At 39.8% G+C, this 11,249-nt stretch overlaps 1 protein-coding gene across 4 annotated transcripts in view; it reads right to left on the bottom strand.

Moving 5' to 3' along the window:
• Window positions 1–11,249, bottom strand: part of BAALC (BAALC binder of MAP3K1 and KLF4) — a 54,732-nt gene that overhangs the window by 16,686 nt on the left and 26,797 nt on the right. Inside the window, exons 4-5 of one of the 4 annotated variants that reach the window (XR_014953447.1) lie at window positions 9,726–9,803; window positions 3,128–9,426 (exon numbers count right to left, since the gene is read on the bottom strand). The exons of 1 other annotated variant lie outside the window; for it this stretch is intronic. The gene's annotated coding sequence lies outside the window, so the exon portion shown is untranslated. Of the gene's footprint in view, window positions 1–3,127; window positions 9,804–11,249 lie in introns of those variants that run through there. 2 more of the 4 variants (XR_014953448.1, XM_085573936.1) reach the window with 2 other exon arrangements.

Genomic DNA, 11,249 nt, shown 5'->3' with positions numbered 1-11,249 from the left:
GGCCTCTGCCAGGCGGGAGGGCTCCGCGGCGGAGCCTGCCCCGCGCTGCCACCTTCACTGCCACCTTCACTGTCACCTTCACTGCCACCTTCACTGACACCTTCACTGTCACCTTCACTGTCACCTTCACTGACACCTTCACTGACACCTTCACGGCCACCTTCACTGTCACCTTCACTGCCACCTTCACTGACACCTTCACGGCCACCTTCACTGTCACCTTCACTGCCACCTTCACTGTCACCTTCACTGCCACCTTCACTGACACCTTCACTGTCACCTTCACTGTCACATTCACTGCCACCTTCACTGCCACCTTCACTGACACCTTCACTGACACCCTTTGCTGCCACCTTCACTGTCACTCTTGCTGCCACCCTTGCTGTCACCTTCGCTGCCACCCTAGTTGCTACCTTTGCTGCCACTTTTGCTGGCACCCGAGCTGCCACTGTCCTGCAAAAAGCCTGAATCCTCAGGACATGATGGGTTCAGACACTCAGTAGATGAGGCTACAGCTGAAAAAGAGATTGATATTAGGAATTCATGTTCAGCTATTGAATTTAATGAAGGAAAGAGAAGTAATCAGAAATATTTGCTGAGGAAAGGGACGCTGTGGTGAGAACAAAGGGAAATGACTGTTCAAGTGAAGGAGGAGCATTGTGGTGACTTTGGTGCTTGGACTACAGCTGTCTTCCAGAAACGTGGCTCGAGGATGTGTGAACTGTCCTCCCACTGCTCCCACACCTGCTGCTGGCTGAGACCACACATAGCACACAAGTACTGGCCAGTAGGGCCCAACTGTGTTCACAAGCACAGGCCTGAGCTAATGAGACCTAACTATAGAAACTGGGAAGGTTACTAAGCAGAGATGACCAAATTTCTCAGCATGGAGCCATCCAAGGTCTCATCAGGTTGTTGTTCAGCCATGCAAGTTGCTCCATGCTCCAGGACTGGAACAGGAAACACTAGATGCCAAGACATGCAAACCAGATTTAGGAATGGTTTGATGATGTTCAGGCAGCACTGCCTCTCTTCTAATGAGCCCCTAGATAGTCTGTGCAGCCTGGCACATTCATCCAGAGAATCCCTCCATGGATTTTGTGTGGAGAGCAGGAACTTGCATGTGGTTATTCAGAAAACAGTATCTAGAAACTCTCTATTCATGCAGATATTTTGTGTGTCATTGCCTGTGTCACCCTAAAGAAACATAAATCTACTCCAGATTCCCTTACACCAAACCATTTTAGTACCTCTATGAATCATGAGGAAGATTATACCTACCTGCTGCATATCCACATAGCTCTGCCACTTGAGAACATGGAGTAACTTGATAGCTGGAATTAAATTTGCTGTCCAAACAAGCAAATTATGCTAAATTAAATGTTATTTGCAGATTGTGGAAGTTAATGTACTTTACTGTATGATGACCCCCATCTACATTATCCTTTGTCATTGCTCCATTTCTCATCATCCAGCTATCTTCTGTCCTAGTCTCTCTCAGTAGCTCTTCCTATCCTAGAAATACTACATTTTTCTTTTCATGAGCTCTGGAGGGCCACATACTCTAGGGATCTGGAGGTGAGAGCCCCAGGAGCATGCAAGGGACAGTTTCCCCACTCCATTTCTTCAGGAGTTCTTCTTGGGAAGTTCTTGATCAGTCCTTGCTGAAGTTGCAGAGTTGCTCTCAGCTCTGGGAACACCATCAGACACACTGAAACCTTGAAGGGACAAAGCATGTTCAGTGCAGATTCACACTCCACCAGATTTCTAATGAACTCTCCTTTCTAGTTCCATTGACTAAGGCATTATATAAAGTTGTGGCTTAGTTTGTTCCATTAGAATGCAGTTTTTTTACATAAATCTTTGAGAAACAGATATGGTTAAGTAATATTCTTTTCCTTCCCTAAAGACTCTCATGTTTTTATTGGGTGACAGGAAAAGGCAGAGAACAGGAAGCATGAACCCTTTCTTCAGTCACTCTATTAATATACTTTCTTTGCTCAGAACCCAGTTGTTAAGCAAGTTATTCCAGAGGCTGGTTCTCAGAGTGCGATCTAAATATATTTGTTTCTGGCTCTATTAAGGTCTTGACTAACCAGAGTGGGGAATGTGAGCACTCTCTTTGGTATCTAGCAAAGCACCTTTAAGTATAATTAAGTATTTTAAGCATGTGCTCAGCTATATTGCTGATTAGGGATGCAGCTACTCAGATGTGTAAATACTTTTCTTACCTGGCACTGGAGATATTGTTAACATTCCAGTTAATATTGATTTGCTGATCTTCCCTGGCACTGCCTCAAATAATTGTAGTTTAGCAATTTTTACTGCAAAGAGTTTGAGTTATTTAAAGCCTTATTTAAATCCTAGGTTATCTTCAGATGTCTTTCAACAAGAAGGGAATGCAGCAGTCACGCACAGCAGGTCCTTTCCAAGCTCTGCTTGCCCCCACCATCGTTGCAATGGATGTGCTGCAACAGGCTTTGTGCCATCCCCTCCATGCCCATGCTCCCTCCAGCTTGCTTAAACCCACCCTCAGCAGAAACATTCACAACTTGCCTGGGCTGTGAGATAAAGCACCATTTTCTCCATCCAATTGTTTGTGGTGACATCTCTCCAGCAAAGGCAAACAGCAAGGTGAGGATGTTTACCTGCTGTGTGAACATGCTAGTGCCCCACGTGCTCATGCTTTATGGAGGAGGGATCTCAAGCGGTGGCAGTTGTCAGGAAGGAGCCTTCCTCTGACACACAGGAGGATGTGTGTGGTGGTAATGCTTGGAGTCTGCACACGAGTACTTGTACACGAGCTTTCTCCTCTTGACACATCTAAAAGCTTCATAATTGAATTGCAGTGTTGGAACATTGTACCAAAGTTTGACCTGATGTAATTTAATGTTACAGATTTACCAATTACATAGTTTGATGTTGGCTGATTCAGTCATAAGGCTCATAATGTTCTTATTATTCTGCATTTAAAACACATTATTCATAATTTGTTGGAATTTAAAAGGACTAAATTGCCAGTAGATGGCACCAATAAATTCTGTTCTGAGACTTAGAATGGCAAAGTGTAGTTCTTGTCTTTTTCTCAAATGCATCTTGGAAATGAAAAAAACTAGACAAAACAGCATTATTGACATAATTTATACTTTTTTTGTTTACAGTAGTAGTTTATGAACAGAATGTTTGTCTGAAGTCAAAATTCTACCATGTAATTGAATACATAAGCTCATGAGGAAGAACACAAAGCTGTCTTACAGTAATTTCCCAGTTATTTAGAAAATCCAGTCATTGCTGAGTTAGTGCTTCTGTGTACTTCTGCGGTCTCATGCAGCTGTGTCATGCAGTCATTGATAAGTTATTGCCTTCTGAGTACTTCTGCAGTCTCATTGCAGCTGTGTCAGCTTAAAATTTGTTTCTAACATTTTCTTCCATAAAGCCTTTAAACTGTAACTCACTCCCCTCAACTCACTACAGCAATGAAGACAAGGAAATCATATAGAGAAAGCCAGAATGTTGGTGCATTGCTGTGTATTAACCACATTACTGGGTACTTGGAACCCATGTCATGTTCTTCCGTGAACAAAGTATGTTATTTAGACTTTAGTCCTCCAAAATATTCCAGCTGTGTGGGTTGTGGCACCCACACACAAGAAGATGTTGATTTCTTTGATGTAAGAAAGATCTCAAAAAAGATCTCATCTTTCATTTGTCTGTAAATGACAACAGCATGCCTTCACAGCACTGCTTTAATAAAACAGTGATTATGCTAATAGTATTTCTTTCCAAACAGGTTACCTCACATAGCCTCGGATATTAAGCACAATGCAAACTAAACAGGAAGTATGCTTGTGAAGAGTAAACTGTCCTAACAGTTTAAGGCCAAGGACACCTTATTCCTTGTGGATCTTTAGCAGCTGCCTTCACTCCTGATAAATCTGCAGCCCATCTGGGTGGGTGGCAGTAATGGTAGCAGCAGCAGTGAGTGTTTTTCTTGACAGAGCCCCTCTTGTCCCATTGTTTCTGTGGCTGGAGTGGAACTCACCTTAGACAATGTGACACAGGCGGGGGAAAAAGAAATCTGTATTTCAGAGCATGAGTATTATGGAAAAGATTGATACAAATCAAGCAGTCTGTTAGAGTGGACAGGCAAGGTATAGGTGATTCTGACAGCAAAGCAGAAAATTATGGTTTAAGAGGCATATTGTAGCTTTGGGTTTTACTCCCTCCAAAACATCAATCCATTAATTTGAGATGAACTGTCCATTTCAATACAATGTGCAATTATCAAAGCAGGAGTGTCACATATAGGTAAAACCTTACAAAAGAAAGGCCTTGTAAGACCATGGTTCAGGCCTTGTTACTTCAGATGAGTATAGCTAACAGCTAGCCTGTCCCATGAGAACCTGCAAGCACATCAGCCGTTGCTCATGAAAACTGTCCGACACCTGTGAAAATAAGAAGTCTATCCCGTGAGAATCCATGAAGAAAAAATGTGAACATCTGTTGAAGAAGAGGGCCTTAGCACATATACACATGAGCACCTGTGAACCAATGAACTGAGTGGCAAGAAAGCTACTAACCAATTCAACATGAGGCTTTTGAAGACTGTAAAAATAGGCTGTGAACACTGAAGGGCAGCTTTTGCTGCTTGACTTTGAAAGTGTTGTGTCCATCTTTATCCTGACAGCAACACAGGAGTGACTTCACACACATTTCAAATGCTGTTCTTTAAGTTGGTAGTTCAAGACATTTATTGAAATGTGATCATGCTAGAGATACAAGAAAACAATAGCTTTGGAAGTTCAGAGGCGCCTACTACAAGGTGATTCATGTCAGCCTGTAAAAGGCTGACTAATGAACATCCACAGAAGTGTTTCAGGACTGGTAATTATATCCATCCCTTAACCAGCTACTGTATTATCTCTCCTCATCATCCTCATCCTGTGTTGTAGGGATTTCCCAGGTTCTGGTGAACTACATGAGAGAGTACCTTGTAAAAGTAAAACAGATCTGCCCACAAATACATCCTCTCAACACCTCCTCCCAGTGGAATTTCTGGAGTAGCATATTCACTATTTGCTAAAATGTGAAGGAAGAAGTTCAGATAAGAAGCACAAATTTTCCATTGTTATTGCTTCTCATTTTCTTTAATAGCATTTCCTTTAAAACTTGTGGAATAAAATTATTGGTAATGTGTAGAAAATTTATTAGAAAGTGTAATGATCACTGTATGCATTATCTTTACAAAGAGAACAACAAGTCATTTTCTGTTTTTTTGGTCACTGTTTATGACAACAAAAACTAATTTTATTCATGGTTTTAATGCTCAAAAATAATGCTTTTCCTAAGCCTGTTTGCAGGTGCTCCTAAGCTATTATAAATAGAAACATAATGCAAAATATTAAGGATACTTTTGGCTGAGACATACAGTTTTGCCTGAGATCAATGCACAATAAAAAAATGAGTCACACTTCAGATCTTATAGTAAGTATAACCACATAAGAACTAATTTCTCAGGTTAATAAAACCTGCTACACTCCAGGACTTGTGTCAGCATAACTGTTTTCAATTAGGATTTGCAAAATAGGGTTCTGGAACAAGTTTTACCTTGTCCTGGGAGATAGTGGTGACCACTTTTAAGACTTCCAAATTATATAAACCTCATTTTCTTAGTCTCCTTCTGTGTTTTTTCATCCTTGGTGTTTAAGATCAATCATCATATAACCAGTCAATGTCTGGAAACTAAGCCTTTCCATCCAGGAATTTGTAATCAGATGATGGAGACAACTGTGTGACTGTGAAAACATCTCAAGTACAAATTATAGCAGAAAATAAAATAATGGAATTAAAGAATCGTTTGGGTTGTAAGTGGATCTTAAAGATCATCTCATTTCAATTTCCCTACCATGGGCAGGGACATTTTCAAATAGACCAGGTTGCCTAGAGCCCCATCCCACCTGGCCTTGAACATCTGCAGGGATGGGGCAAGTGGAACATGGAATATTGTCAAGCAAAAAAATTAAAATAGCCAAAGCCAATAATGAATAAGAGAGGAAAGATTTTAGTATGCATCAGTAGTAATCACAGTAGGTCATAAACAGGAAAAAATACTTCATTAGCAAGGGATTGGGTCTAACTATAAAAATGCTTTTTTTCTGACTACATCTAGTTAACATTCAAATTTGTCTTCCCATCTGGCATGTCAGAGTTTCAGTAATTCACAGATATCATCAACTATGGCAGCAGACAATCTGAGACACAAGGAGGCAGACAAGGGGCTAACCACTACTCTCATGTATTGTTACATGACTTTTGTACAAAGTATACTGATTTGATGTTTATGCTTTCATTTCCCTTCTTGGACTTTGTGACATATAACTGAGTATGTTCAACTTGAAGGTGAAAGAGGAGGCCAAAAGTCAGAAATTAAAGCTTCAGATAGAGAAGGAAAGCCAGGAGCCAACAGGGACAGAGTGACAGGATTCTCCAAAGCATAAATATGAGAAGCAGAGGAGGAATGCCAGGAGGCTCTTTGCTTCTCTGAGAAGAGTGTATGGAATGCTGGGTGAGAGTTTACTTGCTGGATGGGGATGGCAATTATAAAGCTCAGCTGTAGGCAATTGCTAAGGGTCTTACAAAACATCCAAAATGGCAAAGCAAAGCAAAAATGTGGCATATAAGCAACGAGAAAAGGGAAACCTGGGATACCTGGTGGGATTTGTGCCTCTCTGTGACACAGGAATCCGAACCCACCCTTCTCAGAGCATTGGATCATAAAGGCCTATGGTGTTGTTTTCTAGACAGGGTTTATGGCAGAGGAATATCTATAAAGAATTCCCTATTACAAACAGAAAGTGAAAGGCATTCATGCCATCAGCTCCTGGATCCTGGAGACCTTCTGAGAAAAAGAGACACTTAGGATTCTTTGGAAAGTTCTCAGGCCTTCCTTACCAACAGCAGCCTAATCATCACTGTTATCTTTGTCCTCTGAGGACCCAAACTGAATGACAGAGATATCCACGTCCTCTTCCATGGAGACACTCTTGTGCATGATGTGGTGCCCTTGTCCTGCAACGGAACACAATTCAGAGCCTTCCAGAAGCAGAGGACAATGACTTAGCAATGGATAACTGCTCATTGTTGTATTTAACTGTTTCCCAAGTCCATCTCAGGGCTTTAATTTTAGTTCTGCACTGCAATGAGTTGCATTTCTACCCGTGCTGGGCCATATGGGCACAAAAGACCACAGTGAGTCATCCTGTGCCACCAACTGCCACCTCATGCACTGATGATCCTTAGCTCAAACTTTCAGGCAGTTTAAGAACCATCCGAAAGGTTCAATTTGTATCATGATATGCTGGAAGTGCACATTCTTCTGGAACTTTCATGGTGGAAAAGGAAGGCAAAATAATCCCAGCATAGTAGCAGAGGCCATAGGTCTGCTGAGCAGCAAGATAGAAAGGTTGATGATGGTTGGGAGCCACTACAGACTTAAGGACGCTGACAATACTTAAGGGAATAGGCCAACCAATCCATGTAAAGAGGAGCATAGATGTCCAGAGATGACAACCCTCTTTACAGAGGACAGAAAGAGAAAAATATTCCATACCAAAGGTATTGTAGTACACCTCCCAGGACCCTGCAAAATGTCAGTAGACCAAAATCAATAGACAAGTAAAAAATCAGTTTAACTCACCCAATTCAATTTCTGATGGAAATGCAATTCGGATAATGTTACTAGAATTTGTCAGTTGGGCCCTTGGATTCATAAATCCTTAATAAATTCAATTGTCCTGTCTCTTCTTTGTGCATCAGATGTCACAACAGCTAGTATAAGTACTTAGAAACTTAATTCTTCACCACTTGAGCAGTTATTTGCTCTTGAGCAAAGGGACTGATTAAATAACAGACAGCATTTTTTTTCTATTCTCCTGTTTTCACTTGCATTATACAAACACATGCCTCATTATATTTTGCACCAAATTAATTCAACTTCCTTAGAAAAACTCAGATGAAACTGTTTAAGCAAATGTTGGGGAGTAATTTATCCTAAAAACAGATACTAACAATTTTAATAGAAGTTAATAGCAAATTCTGTTATCATATCAAAAATTTTAATGTATTCATTGATTTATACACATATAACTAGAACAATTATTTTATCCAATGGACTGACATTCCCATAATTTCATAATTTGTATATTTCCCTTGTTCCATTCTCCTCTCTGTGCCTTTTCTGGCAAAATATACATGTTTCTGCATCTCTGCCAATTGCATTGTGACTTTTCCTCAGTCACTAGCAAATGCAAGGTTTCTTCACTCCTGGGAGTACAGTGAATAATTTAGCTTAGCTTTTGTTTGAGCACTACAAGAACTGTGTAAGTGAAACTGGTGAATGCCAGAAACGAGTTCTCAAATCTCTACCAATTTGGAAGAATCTAAAGTTGCTTTATATTCAGGAGCTCTAGCTGTGTGAGTTGAACTGCTGGTTTTAACCTGCTTCTGAATTTGAAAGCAATAAAAAGGGAAGAAAATCAAAACTGCATTACTAGAGCTTTCTACTTTCATAGTAATTTGTAGTAAAGTAACATGGTTTCTTCTAGAAACTGCAGTTAAGTCACTTTATATCACAATGCCAATATAAAGTGTAGAGAGTGTGCAAGCCATATTCACTTTAAAGTTTTTATGCTAACAAAGTAGACAATGTGGTATGCAATGGCCTTAGTAGTGGTGAAAATTAGTGTCTCTTGAACCAGAACTTATCTCTGCTAAATGAAACCAAAATGGTCACTTAATGGAAGGAGAAAGATGTCACACAGACTTATTGCCACTGAGTTTTAGATATATGGAAAAAAATCCTAGAGTATAAAAAAATTATACTGAATTGCTCTGGTGTAAGCAAAGCTTAAACTTGTCTGTCATGGAAAGATGGGAATCATTATTTCTTTTGATCTCAATGATATCACAAATATCCAGCAGAGATGAAAGGTGCTATTACTTTTCTAAGAGTACAACAGACAGTCTGAGAGCACTGTCAAGATATGTTTTATTATACTGCATATATCATAAAAGTGGACTTGCTCAAGCAAATCTCCAACAGGTTCTTGAGAGCACAGAAATATATCTGAGTGGCACTGACTGTTCAAGCATGTGGGATAAGCCCCACATGAATTGGGAGAGGAGCAGTCCAAAGAACTGAGAAGACATAAATGGGGACATCCCGAGCTAATAAGAAAAGACGATAAATTTGCAACTGAAGATGTCCTGTACCAGCACAGTTTCATTGCAGAGGGAACTGGTTAATTTGTTCCTGTGTGTTCTCCAGAGGTGAACTTGCACATGTGCCACATGTGCAGAGCAGATGGTCTGGGACCAGGACCCAGGAGCAGGTATTGGAGTTAAGAAATCTGGCAGCTTAAATTCACCCTGTGATAAAAATGTATCTACAACATGAAATACCAGCAAGAGCTTATTAGACAGAAATTAAAAATACCTATATGGTGAAGGCATAAGAAATTATTTCTCACCATGGATGCAAGTAATCAATACATTGTAAGAAAAGACAGCATGCAGACAGATGAGCAGCAATGATGACACTAATTTTGTGCTGAGGAAAAAAAAAATATACCAGTATATATTCTGGAAGCTATTCTGTTATACTTGTTAATTATTCCTCTAAATTGTCAAGCGATATCAGGCACAAAACAGGGACGGAAAATCCTTACCAGATATAAAATCCCGGCTAGAGCAGGAACGATCATAAAGTGTTGGCTTCCACAATGATTTTAAACATGTTAGTTCATCTGAAAGATTGTTTTGAATCAGAAATATGAATAATGAATATCATTTGCATAGGACACTATACATGTACATTAATATTGAACTCCTTACATCCCTACAGTTCCCAGAGGTGATGATACTGCTTGGGTGGGGTTGTGTCTGTTCAGTGAGTTAATGAGAATTAATTTTGCTCCTGTGCTTGGCAGTTGTGATCATGAGCTTTAGTCTTCAGGCCCATGTCTTAATTGGTAAAATTATGCTCTCAATAATACAATAATGTGTCTAATAATGTGCTGCAAAAAATATGTCATATTAACAGTAAAGTGGAAAATAATAAAGTGGAAAACTTTTTCTAGGAGGGAACTAATTTGAGGACAAAGGAAATGCCACTACACTCCAGAAGGGCTGGTTTAGGGACTTGAACAGGCCACAATGCCCAGTGTTTTAAGTTCAAATCAGTCCTTGAGTCAGGCAAACTGAACATTAAGCCACTTACCAAGTGTGACCTGGAAAGTTCTACCTGCCTTGTATGAACAACCTCAATGTTTAATTTCCTGGTAAAACCAGATACAGATGAACATGAATAATTTCATGCCTTTTGTATTTGACAGCTCTTCATAGCTGATAAAGAACAGGCTGCTGCTTAGCTATGGTGCCTTTTCTTAAGCTGCTTTTTGACTGTGAGCAAACTGTCTTTTCCATCCATGCAGTAATACCCCAGACATGTTTCCCTGTATCCAAACATATGGGTGTTTTCCAGAAGTTAATGGAAATTAAATTAAAGCTGAATAATACTGATTATAATGCGAGAGTGTGCAAGCAAAGCTAATTAATACAACTGGCAGCATGGCTCAGTCTTGCCCTATGACACCACTCTCTCTCTCTCTCCCTCAATCCCATTTTTTTCCTAAGCAGGAGCCCACAGCAACCTAAAGCTATTTGTTTTATACAGTCTTGAATGATAGATATACAGCAGCATCCCACTTTTTGCACTCAGGATTTGAATTATATTCAATCCCCCAGAAAGAAATTAAAAGCTATTATGTTCTCCCTTTTTCATTCTTGTTTATGAACATCCTAGTTCTACCATTAGGATTACAGTATTTCCTAGATTTTAGTGTTTATTGAGTTTTTCTGTGCAAGGAGCTGTTGCAAATAATCTTGGATTTTATCTTGATTAAGTGACATATATCAACAAATATAATTTCTGGTGGACCAGCTCACTTTTTATCTTATATTAATGACCCAAATTTGCCATTAGTTTATCAAAGGGCAGAAGAATGCCTTTTAACTATGGATAGTATGCACAGGCTACCTGAAAAAAAAAAAATTAAAAATCCAAAGGAAAGATTTGAAAACTGGAGGGTGATAGCAGGACAGAATGAAATCTTGCATCCCTGCATCTTAGAGTACATCTTATCTCTTGTTAGTGCCTTTTTCACATGCTTCATTGAGCCAGTCTAGAAAGG

Source organism: Lonchura striata, chromosome 2, assembly GCF_050655825.1.
Source record: "Lonchura striata isolate lonStrDom1 chromosome 2, ASM5065582v1, whole genome shotgun sequence".
Classification (NCBI taxonomy): Eukaryota; Metazoa; Chordata; class Aves; order Passeriformes; family Estrildidae; genus Lonchura; species Lonchura striata.
Note: the sequence above shows the minus strand (reverse complement) of the source record. Positions and strands in the feature narration are given on the sequence as shown.